We start from the raw sequence: 22,925 nt of genomic DNA on the forward strand, positions 1-22,925 counted from the left end.
TCACTCAAGGAGAAAGAAACCTATTTCTATTATTCTACCTAATGCTGGCTGTTAGACTGATGTCCTTTTTTTGTTCAAATGCAGACAATGACCCAAAACGCCCTGCTGCCTGGATTATCATTGCAAATGAGGGCATAAACTGGGTCAAGACGCCAGCAGAGTAAGTAGACCACTTTTCCACAGCACAACTCAACGTTTTTACAATAGTGAGACTCACCACGCTTACTGTAGGCCTACAGTATATCTAACACATTTTTATCAACGCTACATGTAGGTCTCCTGATTTGAACACGATCAAATTTGTTTGACATCAACTGAAAACGATCATCCATAGCTCTGCCAATCCTACAAGCAAAGATGAACTTGTGAAGGCCATCAAGACGTTTTGGCTCGAGAAACTGACGATACAACAATGAAATAAATACATTGATTATCTCAGCAATGTTTTACCCATGGTTGTGATAGGGGGAAGTGCAAGTAAAATGTAGTTGAAATAAACATCTGCATTTTGAAACAGTCATTTTTGTATCATTCTTTTATTAACGAAAGCACAAATGTTTATAAACAAATACTGTATATTCTTTCTATTGGATATATATCATTACCTATTATAAATGTTGATTTGTTTCATTTTATAAATAAAAAAACTATAGGCCCTTAACCAATGTTCTCTGTAGACACACAGAGGCACAACGTGCTGCAATTGTAGGGGATTTTTCACACATAGGCCAGGCTAATGCGGCTAATTGATTCGTGTGAGAAATGATAATACTGTTTGTTTGCCTGGCTGAGTCAATGAGCTTAACTCTTCGGAAACCAAAGTTACTATTGAAGGCATTTAATTTATTCGTTATGGAAGGCTTGGCCTATTCAGAATGCTATTTTGCAAAATCAAGCTATATTTGTGATTTGAAAACCAAGAGAACAGAGAACAGCTGGTTTCAATGGCATATGAGGAAGTATAAATTCATTCTCTCAATGTTTGTATGGTCGGATTTTGGCTTGGCTACTGAAGCAAGATTATAAATGCCTCATTAGGACTATATGAAGTAAAATGTACAGATGATGTTCTCTCTAGGGATGTGACAAATCAAAAAAAAATCTTAACATTTAAACTGCCATTTTTAAAATCAGTTTTCCATTAAAACGATAAGACCATAAAAATCATAATTCCATGTGAATTCACAATCCAGCTGTGCTTTTCAGATGGTTAAGCATTTCCCCCGGAATACCATTACTGTACCTCGATTCCACATCTCAAAGCTTGCATCTCCTTCTCATTTCACGTCTCAAAGTATTGTCATACAGGACTTTGCTGCTGTTGCTCTGCCATTTTTCCAACTGTTAACGACGATGATGTGGTTAGTGGTGGAGATTGAAATCAAATAATTGATTCCTCGACTCCCGGTGTCGACTCCCATTTCTGAGTGTCAAGGTTTGACTCCCAAGATTCAGTATTTATTGGATGGAGGAGACTGATTAGTTGCCTTTGGAAACAACTGAGCAGGGGGAGTGCAGTAGTTGGAGGGCGCGAGAGGGAGGAGGGCGGTCGCCGGCGGAAATGGAGTCCCTAGAGAAAGCAAGAACAAGATGGTTGTCAGGAGTAGTGCAGTATTATCATAAGGAGACATATACTTGGAGGTCTAAGAGAGAGAGGGAAGAAGAGGGTGAGCTTGAGTCAGATAAAAATGGTGGAAAAAGGGAGATGTTTGTTAAAGAAGAATGGTAGAAAGTGTAAGTAGAGAGAGCTGAAGACATGGAAGTGAATGAGGGTGAAGTATCGGAGGTGGTAGGTGTGGTGAAGTTATCGGAGACCAAGGTATGCACCAAGGATCAGGAAAAAGATGAGTCTGTGACAGTTTATTTTTATTTATTTATTTATTTCACCTTTATTTAACCAGGTAGGCCAGTTGAGAACATGTTCTCATTTACAACTGCATCCTGGCCAAGATAAAGCAAAACAGTGCGACAAAAACAACAACACAGAGTTACACATAAACAAGCGTACAGTCAATAACACAATAGAAAAATCTATGTACAGTGTGTGCAAATGTAGAAGAATAGGGAGGTAAGGCAATAAATAGGCCATAGAGGTGAAATAATTACAATTTAGCATTAATACTGGAGTGATAGATGTGCAGATGATGATGTGCAAGTAGAGATACTGGGGTGCAAAAGAGCAAGAAGATGAATAACAATATGGGGAAGAGGTAGTTGGGTGGGCTATTTACAGATTTGCTGTGTACAGGTACCGTGATCGGTAAGCTGCTCTGACAGCTGATGCTTAAAATTAGAGAGGGACATATAAGACTCCAGCCAGCTTCAGTGATTTTTGCAATTCATTCCAGTCATTGGCAAGAGAGAACTGGAAGGAAAGGTGGCCAAAGGAAGTGTTAGCTTTGGGGATGACCAGTGAAATATACGTGCTGGAGCGCGTGCTACGGGTGGGTGTTGCTATGGTGACCAGTGAGCTGAGATAAGGCAGGGCTTTACCTAGCAAAGACTTATAGATGACCTGGAGTAAGTGGGTTTGGCGACGAATATGTAGCGAGGGCCAGCCAACGAGAGCATACAGGTCACAGTGGTGGGTAGTATTTGGGGCTTTGGTGACAAAACGGATGGCACTGTGATAGACTACATCCAATTTGCTGAGTAGAGTGTTGGAGGCTATTTTGAAAATGACATCGCCGAAGTCAAGGATCGGCAGGATAGTCAGTTTTAAGAGGGTATGTTTGGCAGCATGAGTGAAGGAGGCTTTGCTGCGAAATAGGAAGCCGATTCTAGATTTAATTTTGGATTGGAGATGCTTAATGTGAGTCTGGAAGGAGAGTTTACAGTCTAACCAGACACCTAGGTATTTGTAGTTGTCCACATATTCTAAGTCAGAACCATCCAGAGCAGTGATGCTAGTCGGGCGGGTGCGGGCAGCAATCGGTTGAAGAGTATGCATTTAGTTTCACTAGCATTTAAAAGCAGTTGGAGGCCACGGAAGGAGTGTTGTATGGCATTGAAGCTCATTTGGAGGTTTGTTAATTAACACAGTGTCCAAAGAAGGGCCAGATGTATACAGAATGGTGTCTTCTGCGTAGAGGTGGATCAGAGAATCGCCAGCAGCAAGAGCGACATCATTGATATATGCAGAGAAAAGAGTCGGCCCGAGAATCGATCCCTGTGGCACCCCCATAGAGACTGACAGAGATCCGGACAACAGGCACACTGAACTCTATCTGAGAAGTAGTTGGTGAACCAGGAGAGGCAGTCATCTGAGAAACCAAGACTATTGAGTCTGCCAATAAGAATGCGGTGATGGACAGAGTCTGAAGCCTTGGCCAGGTCGATGAAGACGGCTGCACAGTACTGTCTTTTATCGTTGGCGGTTATGATATCATTTAGGACCTTGAGCGTGGCTGAGGTGCACCCATGACCAGCTCGGAAACCAGATTGCATAGTGGAGAAGGTACGGTGGGATTCGAAATGGTCGATGATCTGTTTGTTAACTTGGCTTTTCAAGATTTTAGAAAGGCAGGGCAGGATGGATATAGGTCTATAACAGTTTGGGTCTAGAGTGTCTCCCCTTTGAAGAGGGGGATGACCGTGGAAGCTTTCCAATCTTTGTGTATCTCAGACAATACGAAAGAGAGGTTGAACAGGCTAGTAATAGGGGTTGCAACAATTATTTTAAAAAGAGAGGGTCCAGATTGTCTAGCCCAGCTGATTTGTAGGGATCCAGATTTTGCAGCTCTTTCAGAACATCAGCTGTCTGGATTTGGGTGAAGGAGAAGCGAGGGAGACTTTGGGAAGTTGCTGCAGGGGGTGCAGAGCTGTTGGCCGGGGTAGGGGTAGTCAGGTGGAAAGCATGGCCAGACGTAGAAAAATGTTTATTGAAGTTATCGTAGATTTATCAGTGGTGACAGTGTTTCCTAGCCTCAGTGCAGTGGGCAGCTGGGAGGAGGTGCTCTTATTCTCCATGGATTTTTAAGTGTCCCAAAACTTTTTGGAACAATGCTACAGGATGAAAATTTCTATTTGAAAAAGCTAGCCTTAGCTTTCCTAACTGACTGTGTATAGTACACTGCTCAAAAAAATAAAGGGAACACTTAAACAACACAATGTAACCCCAAGTCAATCACACTTCTGTGAAATCAAACTGTCCACTTAGGAAGCAACACTGATTGACAATAAATTTCACATGCTGTTGTGCAAATGGAATAGACAACAGGTGGAAATTATAGGCAATAAGCAAGACACCCCCAATAAAGGAGTGGTTCAGCAGGTGGTGACCACAGACCACCTCTCAGTTCCTATGCTTCCTGGCTGATGTTTTGGTCACTTTTGAATGCTGCCGGTGCTTTCACTCTAGTGGTAGCATGAGACGGAGTCTACAACCCACACAAGTGGCTCAGGTAGTGCAGCTCATCCAGGATGGCACATCAATGCGAGCTGTGGCAAGAAGGTTTGCTGTGTCTGTCAGCGTAGTGTCCAGAGCATGGAGGCGCTACCAGGAGACAGGCCAGTACATCAGGAGACGTGGAGGAGGCCGTAGGAGGGCAACAACCCAGCAGCAGGACCGCTACCTCCGCCTTTGTGCAAGGAGGAGCACTGCCAGAGCCCTGCAAAATGACCTCCAGCAGGCCACAAATGTGCATGTGTCTGCTCAAACGGTCAGAAACAGACTCCATGAGGGTGGTATGAGGGCCCGACGTCCACAGGTGGGGGTTGTGCTTACAGCCCAACACCCTGCAGGACGTTTGGCATTTGCCAGAGAACACCAAGATTGGCAAATTCGCCACTGGCGCCCTGTGCTCTTCACAGATGAAAGCAGATTCACACTGAGCACGTGACAGACGTGACAGAGTCTGGAGACGCCGCGGAGAACGTTCTGCTGCCTGCAACATCCTCCAGCATGACCGGTTTGGCGGTGGGTCAGCCATGGTGTGGGGTGGCATTTCTTTGGGGGGCCGCGCAGCCCTCCATGTGCTCGCCAGAGGTAGCCTGACTGCCATTAGGTACCGAGATGAGATCCTCAGACCCCTTGTGAGACCATATGCTGGTGCGGTTGGCCCTGGGTTCCTCCTAATGCAAGACAATGCTAGACCTCATGTGGCTGGAGTGTGTCAGTAGTTCCTGCAAGAGGAAGGCATTGATGCTATGGACTGGCCCGCCCGTTCCCCAGACCTGAATCCAATTGAGCACATCTGGGACATCATGTCTCACTGCATCCACCAACACCACGTTACACCACAGACTGTCCAGGAGTTGGCGGATGCTTTAGTCCAGGTCTGGGAGGAGATCCCTCAGGAGACCATCCGCCACCTCATCAGGAGCATGCCCAGGCGTTGTAGGGAGGTCATACAGGCACGTGGAGGCCACACACACTACTGAGCCTCATTTTGACTTCTTTTAAGGACATTACATCAAAGTTGGATCAGCCTGTAGTGTGGTTTTCCACTTTCATTTTGAGTGTGACTCCAAATCCAGACCTCCATGGGTTGATAAATTGGATTTCCATTGATTATTTTTGTGTGATTTTGTTGTCAGCACATTCAACTATGTAAAGAAAAAAGTATTTAATAAGATTATTTATTTAATTCAGATCTAGGATGTGTTGTTTAAGTGTTCCCTTTATTTTTTTGAGCAGTGTAGTTCCTGACTTCCCTGAAAGTTGCATATCACGGGAGCTATTCGATGCTAATGCAGAATGCCACAGGATGTTTTTGTGCTGGTCAAGGGCAGTGACCGAGGACCCATTACGGACGCAGGCGATGAGGCAGTGATTGCTGAGATCCTGGTTGAAGACAGCACAGGTATATTTAGATGGCTAGTTGGTCAGGATGATATTTAAGAGTGTGCCCATGGTTACGGATTTAGGGTTGTACCTGATAGGTTCCTTGATAATTTGTGTGAGACTGAGGGCATCTATCTTAGACTGGATGGCCGGGGTGTCAAGCATATCCCTGTTTAGGTCACCTAACAGTACAAACTCTGAAGATAGATTGGGGGCAATCCATTCACATATGGTGTCCAGGGCACAGCTGGGGGCTGAGGGGAGTCTATAACAAGCGGAAACGGTGAGAGAATTGTTTCTGGAAAGGTGGATTTCAAAAAGTAGAAGCTTGAATTGTTTGGGCACAGACCTGGATAGTATGACAGAACTCTGCAGGCTATCTCTGCAGTAGACTGCAACTCCACCCCCAGCCAATATCTTGTCAGAAAATGTAAGATTGGATTTTTAGCAATGGTTATCAACTGTACTGTAGGGATGGAGCGGAAGTCAGAAAATTGAGGTATTTGGGTGTGCAAGACATGACATCAGAAGAGTTACAGGGTGTTAAGTGGTGATGTCCCATCCTTTCAGGATGATAGCATGAGGTAGGAATAAATACATTTAATTAGTGGAGCAGGGTGGTGTTAATTTTATTTTATATCATTTTGAAATTAGTGAGTGTAGTGTTAGATGGTAGGGTATTTATTTAGTACCTTTTTATTTTTCAAGAAAAGTATAAGGGAGTTGTGCTCCAGTCTAGTAGGTGGAGGTAATGCAACAAATTGGATGCCAACCGCCATTTAAACCACATAGAAGAAGAAGATCAGTTGCTGTACTTCCAAGAACACAAACATTCACATCTGTCATACAGAGCTAGCGAGGGACTGAGAGAGAGGGGAGGGGCACAGTGTAGTTAGGTCAGCCACCAGGCAGACAGTCAGAACCGTGCACTAGCGATTGCAGATTACGCCGGCTATGGTAGATGGGGCATGCCCGCAAACTTGGACGATGGCATTGTGCACTTCGAACGAACAATACACAGCAATCTCAGAATCTCTGTAGGCATAATCATGCCTGTGTGGTGTTCTGTGCCTGGCTGTGATAATTACAAACAAGCATGTAAATGAGTTACCGTTCACCGTTCTACCTACCAGAGATTTACCCCGGTGCTGCCAGTGGCTTGCGTCTATCAAGAATGATGCGCCTTACGGTTACAGGAGGGATTTTCATGCTGAACTGATAGGGAATCAATTTCAATGAAATCTGAGAAGTGATGCGATTCCATAGATTTTTTCCTTCACAACAAAGTGTAAGATTCTTGATTAGAGGTAACCTACCATTATCTAGCTTGATAGCTGTGGCTGGACAAGCTAAGTTAGCTAGCTAACGTTACAGTCCTGTATTGATCTCTGAAAGCCATCAGCTAAATCATATAGCTATCTTTTATGGTATACACGCAGTCAATCAATTTAGCCTATGCCATGGTATTCACTGCTAGACTGGTAACTACCTTCAGCAGAGTAAATATGTTTATTTATTCGTTTTGTCTTTGACTGACTTTAGCTATCTAATGTTAGCCACCAGATTGAGCTACTCTTATTTGCTATCTATTCCACCTTTGTATGCAAAACTCTCTGTTACTTAAAATAGAAGTGTTGATATAGCTAACTCACTCTTTTTGTGTGTTGGTACAGTTAGCAGTGATGAATGTGTATTAATAGTCTATGGCTGGTTAGTTGTTTCTCAGCCAGTCTCAGCTGGCTGTCAATTTTCGCTGCCAATTTAGTGACACTAGTTAGCTAACAGCAAGCAGACAATATTGAAATGTCTATGTTAGGTATGGTACGCTAGACAGTCTAATAGAAATCAATACAATTAGTGGGGTGGTTAAACTGTGTATTGTTCTGTATTTTGTTGTAGGTGGTACAGAATCTGATTCCACCAACATACACTTCCAACCCCAAAAATATTTACAAGCTGATGGCTAAGATAACTCAATTTACAGTAAGCATGGTATAAACATGAATTAGGTAGTTTTTATATGGTTTGTGTTATGGGGTTATAGGTGGTTAGAAGTAGCCTGAGGACCATATAGTACCTTCCAGAGCATGTAATCAATTTAGTCTACTCCTCTTCTCTTTTTACCTTTTCTTTTTGAAAAGCTCAGGTCCCTTGTACGCATGGTGCTTGGTCGACTGTTGGAGCATGACCTTTACGTCAAGGCGGAGAAATGTCTGTTCTTTCAACAGTTCGTGTCCTTCCTAGGGTACCGTTTGTCCGCGTCAGGGGTGGAGATGGAGACTGACCGCATTCCAGCCGTGCGTAATTGGCCGACTCCAACCACGGTAAAGGAGGTGCAGCGGTTTTTAGGGTTTGCCAACTACTACCGGAGGTTTATCCGGGGTTCTGGGCAGGTGGCGGCTCCCATTACCTCCTTGCTGAAGGGGGGACCGGTGCGACGGCGGTGGTCGGCTGAGGCGGACAGAGCTTTTGGTCACCTGAAGGCTCTGTTTACCACGGCTCCAGTGCTAGCGCATCCTGATCCCTCCTTAGCGTTCATAGTTGAGGTGGACGCGTCCGAGGCTGGAATAGGGGCTGTGCTATCTCAGCGCTCGGGTAAGCCACCAAAACTCCGCCCCTGTGCTTTCTTTTCGAAGAAGCTCAGCCCGGCAGAGCGAAACTATGATGTGGGGGACAGATAGTTGTTGGCTGTTGTCGGGGCTCTGAAGGCGTGGAGACATTGGCTTGAGGGGGCTAGACACCCTTTCCTCATTTGGACTGACCACCGAAATCTGGAGTACATTCGGGCAGCGAGGAGACTGAACCCTCGCCAGGCAAGGTGGGCCATGTTTTTCACATGCTTTGTTTTCACCCTTTCCTACAAACCAGGTTCCCAGAACATGAAGGCAGACGCACTGTCCCAGCTGTATGATACAGAGGAGCGGTCCACGGAGCCCACTCCCATAATTCCAGCTTCTTGCCTGGTGGCACCGGTGGTATGGGAGGTGGACGCGGACATCGGACGGGCGTCACGTGCAGAACCCACTCCCCCCAGTGTCCCGTTGGGCGCATGTACGTTCCGTTTGATGTCTGCGATCGTTTGATCTGTTGGGCCCACACATCACCCTCCTCTGGTCATCCTGGTATCGGTCGGACAGTGCGCTGCCTTGCGGGGAAGTACTGGTGGCCCACGTTAGCTAAGGACGTGAGGGTTTATGTCTCCTCCTGTTCGGTATGCGCACAGTGCAAGGCACCTAGACATCTGCCCAGAGGGAAATTACAACCCCTTCCCGTTCCGCAACGACCGTGGTCACACCTATCGGTGGATTTCGTGATGGATCTTCCCCCGTCACAGGGTAACACCACGATCCTGGTCGTTGTGGATTGGTTTTCTAAGTCCTGCTGTCTCCTTCCTTTGCCCGGTCTCCCTACGGCTCTACAAACTGCGGAGGCCCTGTTCACCCATGTATTCCGGCACTATGGGGTGCCTGAGGACATAGTGTCTGATCGGGGTCCCCAATTTACGTCTAGAGTCTGGAGGGCGTTTATGGAATGCCTGGGGGTCTCGGTCAGCCTTACCTCAGGTTTCCACCCCGAGAGTAACGGGCAGGTGGAAAGAGTCAACCAAGAGGTGGGTAGGTTTCTGCGGTCTTATTGCCAGGACCGGCCGGGGGAGTGGGCGTCATTTATCGCCTGGGCGGAGATGGCCCAAAACTCACTACGCCACTCTTCTACTAATCTTACCCCTTTTCAGTGTGTGCTAGGTTATCAGCTGTTCCTGGCACCATGGCATCAGAGCCAGATCGAGGCTCCTGCGGTGGATGAATGGTTTCGGCATTCGGAGGAGACATGGAACGCTGCCCATGTACGACTACAACGAGCCATCAGGCGGCAAAAGGCGAGTGCCGACAGCCACCGCAGTGTAGCCCCGGTTTATGCACCGGGGAATCGGGTCTGGCTCTCGACCCGAAACCTGCCCTGCCGGAAGCTGGATCTGCGGTTTGTGGGGCCATTCAAAGTCCTGAGGAGACTGAACGAGGTTTGTTATAGGTTACAACTCCCCCCTGATTATCATATTAACCCCTCATTCCATGTGTCTCTCCTCAGGCCGGTGGTGGCTGGTCCGCTCTAGCAGTCTGAGGTGCAGGAGGTTCCTCCGCCCCCTCTGGACATCGAGGGGGCCCCGGCGTACACAGTACGAGCCATTATGGACTCCAGACGTCGGGCGAGGGGCCTTCAGTACCTCGTGGAGTGGGAGGGGTATGGCCCGGAGGAGCGAAGCTGGGTACCGGCGGAGGACATCCTGGACCCATCGTTAATCCAGGAGTTTCATCGCTTCCGCCCGGATCGCCCTGCTCCCCGTCCTCCGGGTCGTCCCCGAGGCCGGTGTCGGCGGCGTTTGGCGGTCGACGTCACAGGCTTACTAGACACCACCGATCTATGTTTCCCTGTTCGTTTTGTTTTGTCTTAATTATACACACCAGTTTATGATTCCCTGATTAGGTTCATTATTTAACCCTCTAGCTTCCCTGTTTGTCTTGTCCATGATTGTTTCCTGTTTGTGGTTGTTGGTGTTTCTCCCAACCCTGTTATTTTGCTGTGGGAGAAGTTTTATTGTGGTTTTTGAGTAAACACGTTTGTTTGCACTCATCCCTGTGTCCTGTGCCTGACTCCGCTACTTCTCCAAACGAAAGCGTTACACAGCTGTCTATCGTTGTCTCTGATAGGGGATCATACTTAGGCAGCCTTTTTCCACCTTTAGTTTGTGGGATCTTGGTTTTGGTACTGTGCTGTATGCCCTACTGAACGTTACGTTTTCGTTTTGTATTTATTTTGGTTTTGTTTCGGTGTTCATCTAATAAAGAAAGATGTACGCTTACCACACTGCACCTTGGTCTAATTCTTCCATCAACGAACGTAACAATAACATGTAGTCGTCTGCTGCAATATCCCATTTCTGACAATGATTGACGAGTTGTGCATTCCGAGATGCCGTTCTGCGCACCACTTTTGTACTGCACTATTATTTGTCTGTCGCCTGCCTGTTAGCTTGCACGATTCTTGCCATTCTCCTTCAATCTCTCTAATCAATGAACTGTTTAAGCCCACAGGACTGCCGCTGACTGGATGTTTTTTGTTTGTCACACCTTTCTTGGTAAACACTAGACACTGTTGTGCGTGAAAAGCCCAGCTGGGCGGCTGTTTCTGAGATATTGGATCCGGCGCGCCTGGCACTGAAGTTCATACCATGCTCAAAGTTGCTTAGGTCACCCGTTTTGCCCATTCTAACGTTTAATCAAACAGTAACTGAATGCCTCGCAGCCTGTCTGCCTGCTTTATATAGCAAGCCATGGCTATATATAGCAAGCCATGTGACTCACTGTCTATAGGTGCGATCCATTTTCGTGAATGAGCTAATAAATTGGCCAGTGAGTGTATTTCTATTTGTCGTTGTGGTTTGCACATCAGATGAACCCATAAGAAGTATGCAGCCTATTACAAGTAAGCTAGGCAACAAGATAGCATCCTAATTGTGGCGACAGGGGTCCTTCCTCTGTTGAGTGACCTTCCTCGATGAGCCAGGAAAAAAACATCAGAAAAGGGAGGGGATGCCTAGGAAATGGCGCTGTGGGTTATGGTTATAAATAGACAAATCCTATGGTACAACCCAGTTAGGGTTGTACCATAGGATTTGTCTATTTATTCTGTATCCGTTGGTACCAACCATTCGTCTGTGTGATTAATGGGGGCTGAGCTAGAGCGATACTTGTCAGACAAGGGCGGATGCCGAAGGGGCCCGGGTCTGGGTCTTTTTGACAAAAACGTCTGTAGAGTCAGAATGGTTTCGGGTACAAACTATAAGCTCACATAGTTGCTGTCACAAACTCCACACAGTTGTCACTGACTAGTTGGATATTAATTTCCCACTTACAGCATTCATATAGATTCATTTATCAGCTTTTTGCATTGGCTGACTTTTGTCATTAAAACTCAAGAATGGAACTGTTTATGTCTGTGTTTTGTGTTCTACTTGTAGCCCTAGTTGTCCTGCAAAGAAAATCGTAAAACACTTCATCGTGAGGCTAAATATAAGGGCTGGCCATGCAGATAAACAAAAGTCAGATAAATGGAAAGTCGACTTTTGCTGGGGTCTCAGGACTGATAGGGTTAAAGGGCCTTCACTGACAGTGACTGTTGGTGCCCCTTATCCGCCCGCTCATTCTTTCCCCTCTCTTGCGCTCCCTCAAGCTAAAAAACTTCCCCTGGAAGACATGACTCGAGGAAATTAGACAGCTGAGAAATCAATGTGTCGTCCCTGGGGTGTGGGGGGAAAGATCCAACGCTGTGGCAACTTGGGAGAGAGAACCTGTCATTTTCAGTCGTTTAATTTCCCAGGTCCCTGAGGCTGAAGGGAGGGAGGGGTAGGGCCGAAAACAGAATGAGTTACCCATTAAACTCGTGGAAATTTACCTATATGGATAGGGCTAAATAGGTAGCTGGTTCCAGGGGCAGGCAGAAGGTCATTCACAGGGACTCCAAGAAGGTAACAGTACAGGCAGCGAAAAGGCTAATAACGTAGTCCAGGAGATCAGGCAAGAGGTTGATGACAGGAAATCTGAGACAAAAGTACAGGCAGGGAATAGGCAAAAAGGCATCATTAGTGAGGATGGCCAAAAAAACTACGATACACGGGAAGACTAATACCGAAATAACCAGCGCTCCGAATAGAATGTGTATCAATACAAACAATACCTCACAATGATGGGGTGCAAAGAATTTGTGATGGTCGTCGAAAGGAGTAGACCAAGGTGCAGTGTGGTAAGTGCTCATATTCCTTTATTGTAAATCAGAACACTAAATCAAAATAATAAACAAGGAAAAACCGAACATCACGTTCTGCATGCTTACTGAGCTGTACAAAAACAAAATCCCACACAGGATGGCAAAAGGGCTGCCTAAGTATGATTCCTAATCAGAGACAACGATAGACAGCTGCCTCTGATTAGGAACCACACTCGGCTTAACACAAAGATAGAAAACATAGAATGGAACATAGAAATACCACAACCTAGATTGCCCACCCCATATCACACCCTGACCTAACCAAACTAGAGGAAATAAAACGTCTCTCTAAGGTCAGGGCGTGACAGAATTGAACTAAGTAGTGTGTGTAAATGACATACAGGTGTGTGAACAGGTGATCAGAATTCAGGTGATTGGGATCTGGAAAGTGAGCTGCGTTCAGGGGATCTATGTAGACGTTACATTATTACCCTGGAATGTCCGTTATTCCAAAGGACGATTTGGACAGGTTTAGTTTTTTCCAAACTGCCCCCTGGCATTATCTTTTTATGTATATATAAAAATTGACAGTTATGACAGAAGCCTGGAGTTTTTTTTCTAGGCATGAAGATATTTCAAGAAGTCCGGGCAATAACAGGCTACACTGATAACTCGAGCTTGGTTCCCAAGTTTCTAAACCTGTCACGTTCTGACCAGTAAAGGGGTCACTTGTTATTGTAGTTTGGTCAGGACGTGGCAGGGGGGTATTTGTTTTATGTGGTTCGGGGTGTGTGTTTATGTAGAGGGGTATTTGGTTAGAGTATTCCGGGGGTTTTGGGTTATGTTCTATGTGTCGTATTCTAGGTTCTATCTATGTTGTGTATTTCTTTGTGTTGGCCTGGTATGGCTCTCAATCAGGAACAGCTGTACATCATTGTTGCTGATTGAGAGTCATACTTAGGTAGCCTGTTTTCACCTGTCCCTTTGTGGGAAGTTGTATTCGTGCACTGCTATGTTTAGCCTGCAGAACTGTTAGCTGTCGTTCGTTTTTTTGTTTTGTTGTTTTTGTGTGGTGTTCGTAATAAAATAAATATGAGCATTAACGTACCCGCTGCATTTTGGTCCACTTCCTATGACGACCGTTACAAAACCATACCAAACCATTTTTGGTATAGTGTAGCCATAATATTTGAATTGAGGAAGTGGGATCATAATCATTAGGATATTTTAACGATCCGCTATAGAAGACGTCCTAAATGCTCCCCAGCCTTCAGATGTGAGCTAAACAGTGCACTTGCACTTGAGATGCATTTTAGGCTATGAATGAGAGTGAACTTGTCATTTCCAAACGTTTAGCTCAGTTGTATGATGCTTTGCGATCTATTAACAGCAAGGGTTGCAATAAATAGCCGCAATATTTTTTTGATGCTTTTACCGAAGGTTCAATTAATTCACACGTAACATATAAACAAAAGCTTTCACTATGAAAGTCAATACATGTAGTCCCTTCATATATAGACTATGTGCAGCGCTTCGTTAAATTTTATTTTAGTTTTCTTGCTCAAACTGCAAGCAACACCTGTCAAACTCAGACATTGCTCTCAAAACACAGGGATGTCGATCCGCACGGGACTAGTATCATCAGAGGACTTTGCCAAAAAATAGTAGGTTATTCTGGCTACAATTGTTACTGACATGGCAGATTCAGACGGGACTAAAATTACATATGTGTATTGTGCTCGTGCACTTAATTACAATACCCAACCAGTGTTGCCAACTAATTTTCAGGGTAAGTTGCTAAATGACATTGTGATGTCATTGCGTGATAACGTAAAACTGCGTCATTACGTAGAATTCACAATAATCTTACTCAAATTGACTGGCCAGCTCAGCAAAAAATATGATTTGACATTTGTTATGGTACAAACTCCCACTCTTTTCTGTACTTCTGGCTGTACAATTTCGATTGAGACATGTTGATTGATGTTGTAAGTTCTGTTCAAGATCAAACATTCGTTTGCAGTCAGCCAACAATGATTTGCAATTTGCTGAAATTGCTGCTGGCCGGCTGCTGCCTGTGCATGAGCTGAGCGCCTGCTGCTGACGTCACTCACAATGCACTTTTGCAGCCAGGCACATGTGTTGTGACTGAGTGTGTGACAGAGAAAATCATTTTTGTGTCATTTAGAGGGAAAATGCGTGCATTTTAGCATTTGAGTCACTTTCCAAAAGTTGCTAATATTGTTGCTAGGTGCTGTTTGAAAAAAGAGTTGCCAGGGTAGTCTGAAAAGTTGCTAAATCTAGCAACAACATTGCTAAATTGGCATCACTGTACCCAACCTCCCCAGTAAAACGAATCCTGTCCGAATAGGGCTAAAGAAGAGTCTTCGACTATAATGTGCTTTTTTGAGAATCCTAGCTGTGCCGTTGAGGAACTAGAACAAGTACACTTGTAGTTGTTTTGTTTGGAACACAACCCTGCATCCCCGCCATCACACAATTACTGTTGTTATTTAGGCAATCCAAAAACGTTCCATTATAAATCGCAATCTGGGTTAAGAGGGCATAATTTGAAAGCTTGTTCTATTGCCAACATGACTATCTAAATGATAAAATATGATATTACAGTGTTAGGCTTTCAATGTAATCCAGGAAAACAGATTATAATTTTGGTGTGCATAGAAAGAATTCATGAGTACATTCAGGTGAGTGTGCCGTGGCGAATTTTCTTCACAATAGACAAACAGGTTAATTCTGTTCAGAACAACCAAGGGTATGACGCCATGTCATCTTGTAACTGTACATCAAACATAGTGATCATACACATTGACATTGTATTTAGCTTTATGATATGGAAACGTAAAGTGCGGATGTTTGGCTTGATTGTAATGACATCAAAGCAGTATTTATTATAATCCTCAACGTCTGATCTTTCAAAAATACATTGAGTCCTCTTCATTTATAGCATTTGCCCCCATCCCTCCAATGGGGGAAACTTCTTGCCGTGTGTGATTGTCATGTTCAGAACCGCTGTCAGTCAAAACCCATACAGTGCTGTGAAGCACAGAGCCTCAGGTCTGACGTCATGTACAGTATCTAGCATGTTACTGTCCAGCCACCGTGTTCCAATTTAGGCATTTATCAGTGCCCAAATCTGCAATTGTTAACCCGCATATGGTTACGAGTGTAAAGGGCTACAGTACCCAGGTGAAGTGAGTTTTTCATATAGTGGTTTATATGGTTTGCTGCTTGTTGCTGTAGTATATATTATCACAAATATGATATACGCAACAGCAAATAAAAATATCCTAAATACTTTTTCCCAGCTGAGAAACTCTGCATATCTGCATAACTGTCTGTATTTCAAACTGAAAGCTGGCTTATATAACCGCAAATTATTCTGTGTCGAACACTATGAAAGGACAGGAAATTCTGCCTCTGGACACTTTATGGTTTAGACGGAAGCCGGCTAATGATGTTGTACAGATCAACTGAAAGTATTATAACATGTTATACCAATCCAGAAATAAATCGATGACAAAAATCAATGAAGCTCAATAAAGATATCAATAACAATACATATACCACCAAATCATCCCCCCTCTCTTGGGCCGGTGTGCAACCCTAGTACAGCTTCTCTCCTCTTTGGGAAGTTTTGGGAAACAGAAGACCAAGTGTTATGAATGGACTGAGGAATTGGAAGTAAGGGAGTATACGTTATTTATAATGAGGGATACCTGGAGAAAATCAGTCCTCTCTAAAATTAAAATGGATGGCCCTCCCTTCAGTAACATATACTGCATATTCGTCCCGACCCTCCCTGAAAACTTGAAAAAAAGTGACCTTCCCCTATACCCAAAATAACAATTAAAAGATAAAGTGTATAGCAGAGAACATGCCTACCATTTACCCTCACTCCTAGGACAGACCAGAGTCTCAGATATGCCGGTTTAGAAACTGTTCTTAGTTTTGTAAACGTTACATGGCACAGTAGCACGAAGGTTGTGGATTTGGAGACCACCGCAGACAAGGGTAGGGGTGAAAAGATCTCCATTATAAAAAAAGCAATGCATGAATCTATCATCTTATTTGCGGTCTGATAAAAAAATGGCTTTTATAAACACATTTATAAAAGACACCGGTCCGCAGAAGCAATCAATCAGATTCCAAACTCTCCACCATGGCCAAGACCAAAGAGCTCTCTAAAGATGTCAGGGACAAGATTGTAGACCTACACAAGGCTGGAATGGGCTACAAGACCATCGGCAAGCAACTTGGTGAGAAGGTGACAACAGTTGGTGCGATTATTCGCAAATGGAAGAAACACAAAAGAACTGTCAATCTCCTTCGGCCTGGGGCTCACTTTTGCTACAATGTAAAGTAATAAGTGTACAGCTTGTATAACAGTTTAAATTTGCTGTCCCCTCAAAATAACACAACACACAGCCATTAATGTCTAAACCGCTGGCAACAAAAGTGAGTACACTCCTAAGTGAAAATATCCAAATTGGGCCCAAAGTGTCAATATTTTGTGTGGCCACCATCATTTTTCAGCACTGCCCTTAACCCTCTTGGGCATGTTCACCAGAGCTTCACAGGTTGCCACTGGAGTCCTCTTCCACTCCTCCATGACAACATCACGGAGCTGGTGGATGTTAGAGATCTTGGACTTCTCCACCTTCCGTTTGAGGATGCCCCACAGATGCTCAATAGGGTTTAGGTCTGGAGACATGCTTGGCCAGTCCATCACCTTTACCCTCAGCTTCTTTAGCAAGGCAGTGGTCGTCTTGGAGGTGTGTTTGGGGTTGTTATGTTGGAATACTGCCCTGTGGCCCAGTCTCTGAAGGGAGGGGATCATGCTCTGCTTCAGTATGTCACAGTACATGTTGGCATTCATGGTTCCCTCAATGAACTGTAGTTCCCCAGTGCCGGCAGCACGCATGCAGCCCCAGACCATGACACTCCCACCACCATGCTTGACTGTAGGCAAGACACACTTGTCTTTGTACTCCTCACCTGGTTGCCGCCACACACGCTTGACACCATCTGAACCAAATAAGTTTCTTGGTCTCATCAGACCATAGGACACGGTTCCAGTAATCCATGTCCTTAGTCTGCTTGTCTTCAGCAAACTGTTTGCGGGCTTTCTTGTGCATCATCTTTAGAAGAGGCTTCCTTCTGGGACGACAGCCATGCAGACCAATTTGATGCAGTGTGCGGCGTATGGTCTGAGCACTGACAGGCTGACCCCCCCTCCCCTTCAACCTCTGCAGCAATGCTGGCAGCACTCATACATCTATTTCCCAAAGACAACCTCTGGATATGACGCTGAGCACGTCCACTCAACTTCTTTGGTCGACCATGGCAAGGCCTGTTCTGAGTGGAACCTGTCCTGTTAAACTGCTGTATGGTCTTGGCCACCGTGCTGCAGCTCAGTTTCAGGGTCTTGGCAATCTTCTTATAGCCCAGGCCATCTTTATTTAGAGCAACAATTCTTTTTTTCAGATCCTCAGAGAGTTCTTTGCCATGAGCTGCCATGTTGAACTTCCAGTGACCAGTCAGTACGAGGGAGTGTGAGAGCGATGACACCAAATTTTACACACCTGCTCCCCATTCACACCTGAGACCTTGTAACACTAACGAGTCACATGACACCGGGGAGGGTAAATGGCTAATTGGGCCCAATTTGGACATTTTCACTTAGGGGTGCTCACTTTTGTTGCCAGCGGTTTAGACATTAATGGCTGTGTGTTGAGTTATTTTGAGTTATTTATGTCATGCAATAAAATGCAAATTAATTACTTAAAGATCATACAATGTGATTTTCTGGATTTTTGTTTTAGATTCCGTCTCTCACAGTTGAAGTGTACCTATGATAAAAATTACAGACCTCTACATGCTTTGTAAGTAGGAAAACCTGCAAAATCGGCAGTGTATCAAATACTTGTTCTCCCCACTGTAGGTCCTGGATGTCAGAAAGCTTGGCCCCAGTGATGTACTGGGCCGTACGCACTACCCTCTGTAGCGCCTTACGGTCAGATGCCGAGCAGTTGCCATACCAGGCAGTGATACAACCGGTCAGGATGCTCTCGATGGTGCAGCTGTAGACCTTTTTGAGGATCTTTTCAGTCTCCTGAGGGGGAAAAGGTGTCGTCTTGCCCTCTTCACAACTGTCTTGGTGTGTTTGGACCATGATAGTTTATTGGTAATGTGGACACCAAGGAACTTGAAAATTTCGACCTGCTCCACTCACTGCAGCATGACAAAATTAAATGTGTAAAATTGCAGGAAATTAGGTCCAGACCGTCCGTAGGGACAGGAGCACATCTCCTGATTCTGTAGCGTGAGGCAGCTTGATGTACAAGTACACCTCTTGGACAGGACGCTAGTCTCTCGTAAGGCCTCTCCCCAATCTATCTTCTTAATGCTACGTGCCAAGCAGAGAGGCATCGGTCAAAGGGATCGAACCCCCAACTTTCCAATTTCAGGGTGGACACTACCACAGGGTTTTGCTGCTACAGTTATAGTGACTGTAATAGTAGTAGTAGTGTAGAATAGTCACTACTGTAGTAAGAGGATGCTGTTTAAGCCAATCAGTATCCAGGATCCAAACTACCCTATACATAACACTGGTAATGTCACTAATGTAATTCTATTGACAACATTGTTGGCTTGGGGTGCCTTGGTCCACCAAAGAGCACCTTCAATATACAAAGTTATCCTAACTCTTTGCTTATTTGAGCTGTTATTGCCAAAATATGGACTTGGTCTTATACCACCCCTTCCTTGTCACAACACAACTAATTAAGAAGGAATGAAATTCCACAAATTATCAAGGCACACCTGTTAATTGAAATGCATTCCAAGTGACTACCTCATGAAGCTGGTTGAGAGAATGCCAAGAGTGTGCAAAGCTGTCATCAAGGCAAAGGATGGCTACTTTGAAGAATCTAAAATGAAAAAAATTTGTTGAACACTTTTTTGGTTACTACATGATTCCATATGTGTTATTTCATAGTTTTGATGCCTTCACTATTATTTTACAATGTATAAAATAGTAAAATAAAGAAAATCCCTGGAATGAGTAGGTGTGTCCAAACTTTTGACTTTTACTGTATGTGATTACAAGCATATGGTCATACTGTGCTCACACTGTATGTGATAGCTGATAAAGATGTAGACATGAATAGAAGAGGCGAGGGAGTGTGGGGACTCGTAACCATGATGAATAACACTGTCTAGCACGTAATAACACATTACCGTCAGGAAGAGGTTTTTTGACTTGAGTGGACCAGCTTTTATTTTTCATCCCTGTAAAGAGGGATGGATGGGATTGAGGATGAGGGGATGAATGGATGGAGGTGTAGAAAAGGTTTAAAAAAGCAGCTTACAACTGGGTCTTAATGTAGTGCGCTGGAAATGTCACATCAACAAAGTGTGATAGCATACAGCAACAGTTGTCATCTCATTTCTTACACTTTAACATCTGATTTACTTGAAAATATATATTTTTAAGTCTTTGTATGTTTATTGGATAGAGAGAGATAGAGGAACGATTGCTGAAATAGCAGTGGGCCGGATTCAAACCCATGCTGCAGTGGTATACTATATGTGCACCAGAGGCAGCATCATAGACTGCTAGACCACCCGAGGCCACACTTTATTTTCTTAACAAAAGGCACATCTCAATAGGTAGTCCAGGTATGTCATGACAGGTGCCTTTCCTCTTTTCTTCTCTATTGCGCCTCTATTGTTCCTCAAGCAAGGGGGAGGCCGACTACATCACGAATTCCATTCAGACCAACTCCTTCAATGCCCTACTCCTTGAAGTTTACGGTTGTGTAAAAAAAAAAAACTACTTTGTGCAAAACCGATTTTTTTTTACCCTTTAGTGTGTGCACTTTACTGTATTTATACTTGGGATATCACTTTTCAACATTAAAAGTAAAAAAAAATCACTGGAGGAGGTCTAAGTATTCGCTGTTTATGCAAACGGCGGGAGGTTTCTATGAATTAGCATGATGCTATCATGCATTGTGTGCCAGAGTGGGGCTTGTGAGGGGGTGGTTTTAGCAATGAACTAGGAATGGATAGAATAAGCTGTGAAGAGAGCGGCTATGAGAGACACAACTGTTGTAGTTATCCTAACTCTGTTGCCACTTCCAGGGCAACAACGAACTTTGAGGGAATAAGATAAAGAAGTTCAGTAAGTGATAAAAGACCATACAAGAGAAGTATACCAGTAAATCCTGTAGAAGTAGGGATTATATTATAATCTAATGTCATGTATAACTTTGTATGAGGTTAAAAAAAAGGCACCTAAACTAGGGCACCTGAACTAGTTTGGTAATATTGTAATGAAACAGGCAGGGAGCAGGTCTCGAACCCTCGACCTTCTAGCCCGAAGTCCAGCGCGCTATCGACTGTGCCGCAAAAGCATGCTCGAGCGGCAGAGTCGATATCCGCGCTTATAAAACCAGGGTAGTTACACTAGTCCCTCCTTTCAAAGAACGCGCCCTCGCGAATCTACATCTTACAGGAATGTGTTCACCAGCCAAGCACACGCACTGTCGTGGATGCAAGGTCCGATCACTTCTGACACCAATGTAATGAAACAGGCAGGGAGCAGGTCTCGAACCCTCGACCTTCTATCCTGAAGTCTAGCGCGCTATCGACTGTGCCGCAAAAGCATGCTCGAGCGGCAGAGTCGATATCCGCGCTTATAAACCCAGGGTCGTTACAATATTTTAATACTTATATTTACCTCATTTGCTTTTGAAAAAAATATTATTATGACAAAACAATGCCACTATAAACAACTTTGATTACCCAAGACGTGTCATTTCTATTCAATCAGGGATATTATCGGGTAGAAGGGGTGCTTAGTGGAGTTTTTTAAGAGTGCTTAGTGGTTACCCTTTAACCCTGATGGCCAGTTTGAACTCGACAATGGACTTGGGATTGCTGAAATCCATCAGGAAAGAGTTTGACTGGTTCATCATTGACCTCTCTCCTATTGATTTCTGTAACTTGTCACTAGTTTGGTAGATTGATGGGTCGAGAAAAAAGTAGTGCTCCTCACCCTCGGTTCTGTTCTTTCTCCTCCGTTGTTCTTCTTCACCTTCTCCATCACCATTCAGTCAACTCAGTAAAAATTATTCACGCCTCGCAGTTTCTGCTGGATCATCCATCATCCAACGACTGCCCTTCGCTGGTTCGTCTTTCTCATGAGGAAGGGCTTTCGCAAAATCCGCAAAATCCTCCAGCAGTCTGTGAGGGTAGGCAACGGTGAGGACCAGTGGAAGCTGCTGAGGGGAGGACGGCTCATAATAATGGCTGGAACAGAGCCAATGGAATGGAATCAAACACATGGAAACCATGTGTATGATGTATTTGATACCTTTCCACTCATTCAGCTCCAGCTATTACCACGAGCCCATCCTCCCCAATAAAGCTGCCACCAACCTCCTGTGGTGAGGACAGACTCTGGATAATAAGAAACTGTTTAGGTCAGTGTTGTGTCGGGGTAGGTTCCTTGTTCCTTGTCAATCATTGGCTTATTGGTGAAATCAGCAGTCAGACAATATCTTCTTTAAGTAAATCAATCAAACCTTTATTAATGCGATTGCAGACAGAAGTTGGCAATGGTAACACAGCATGTATGTTTCAGAGTAAGTTCTACCCGGTGGTATGATCACCTACGTCAATGTATGTGTGCAGCAATAAACTGAGGTTACCTTATAAGGTAACCTAGTACAGTAGCTTCTCTGAATTCATTCAAATTGTCCACTGTCACACAAGATCAAAATGTCAAAACCAGACAGTGGTTACTTCTCTTTATCTAGTTTCGGTTTGACTCAGACCCAGCCTGCAAGCACACTCTTGCAACAGCCAGGGTTTAACCACAAAGACTATATAGATGGCTTGTGCAACATATAGTGGCAATGTTTTAGACACATAGCAACAGTATCTATTATAAGGCCTGCAGCAAAACATATGAATCTTAAAGTCCCCTTAATCAATAATGGGGAGGGTCTTTGGGACCCTAACCCTTACAGTTGCTGTGAAGAGAGCCTTTCAAACAAGATCTTGCTGATGAATATGTTGAGGTCCCAAATGGGAGCTATACTGGATAATCCATTGTGCTTTTTGGTGAGGACGCTTGAAAGCTCCCTCCAGGTTGGTTGCAACCTAGGTGCCCAGCCTAGGTGGAAGCAGTATCTAGGCACACAGGCACAGCTTTCGCTATAACTCAGTCGAGACTTTAAGTAGAACTCCTGCTGTCTTTCTTTTATGTGGCCCATCTCTCATTCTCTCTCTGTTTCTCAATCCATCTCTCTATCCATAAAGGTGTTTCAAGAGAGACTTTTTTCTATCA

The 22,925-nt window shown here is 44.4% G+C and overlaps 1 long non-coding RNA gene across 1 annotated transcript; it reads right to left on the reverse strand.

Moving 5' to 3' along the window:
* Positions 1-520: 520 nt before the first annotated feature.
* LOC115156594 (uncharacterized) lies at positions 521-22,032 on the reverse strand. Its single transcript, XR_003868293.1, has 2 exons — positions 21,630-22,032; positions 521-1,570 (listed from the first exon to the last, which is right to left on the reverse strand). It is a non-coding gene; the product is annotated as an uncharacterized LOC115156594 (long non-coding RNA).
* Between the last annotated feature and the right edge of the window lie 893 nt (positions 22,033-22,925).

Source organism: Salmo trutta, chromosome 21, assembly GCF_901001165.1.
Source record: "Salmo trutta chromosome 21, fSalTru1.1, whole genome shotgun sequence".
In the NCBI taxonomy this organism is placed as follows: domain Eukaryota; kingdom Metazoa; phylum Chordata; class Actinopteri; order Salmoniformes; family Salmonidae; genus Salmo; species Salmo trutta.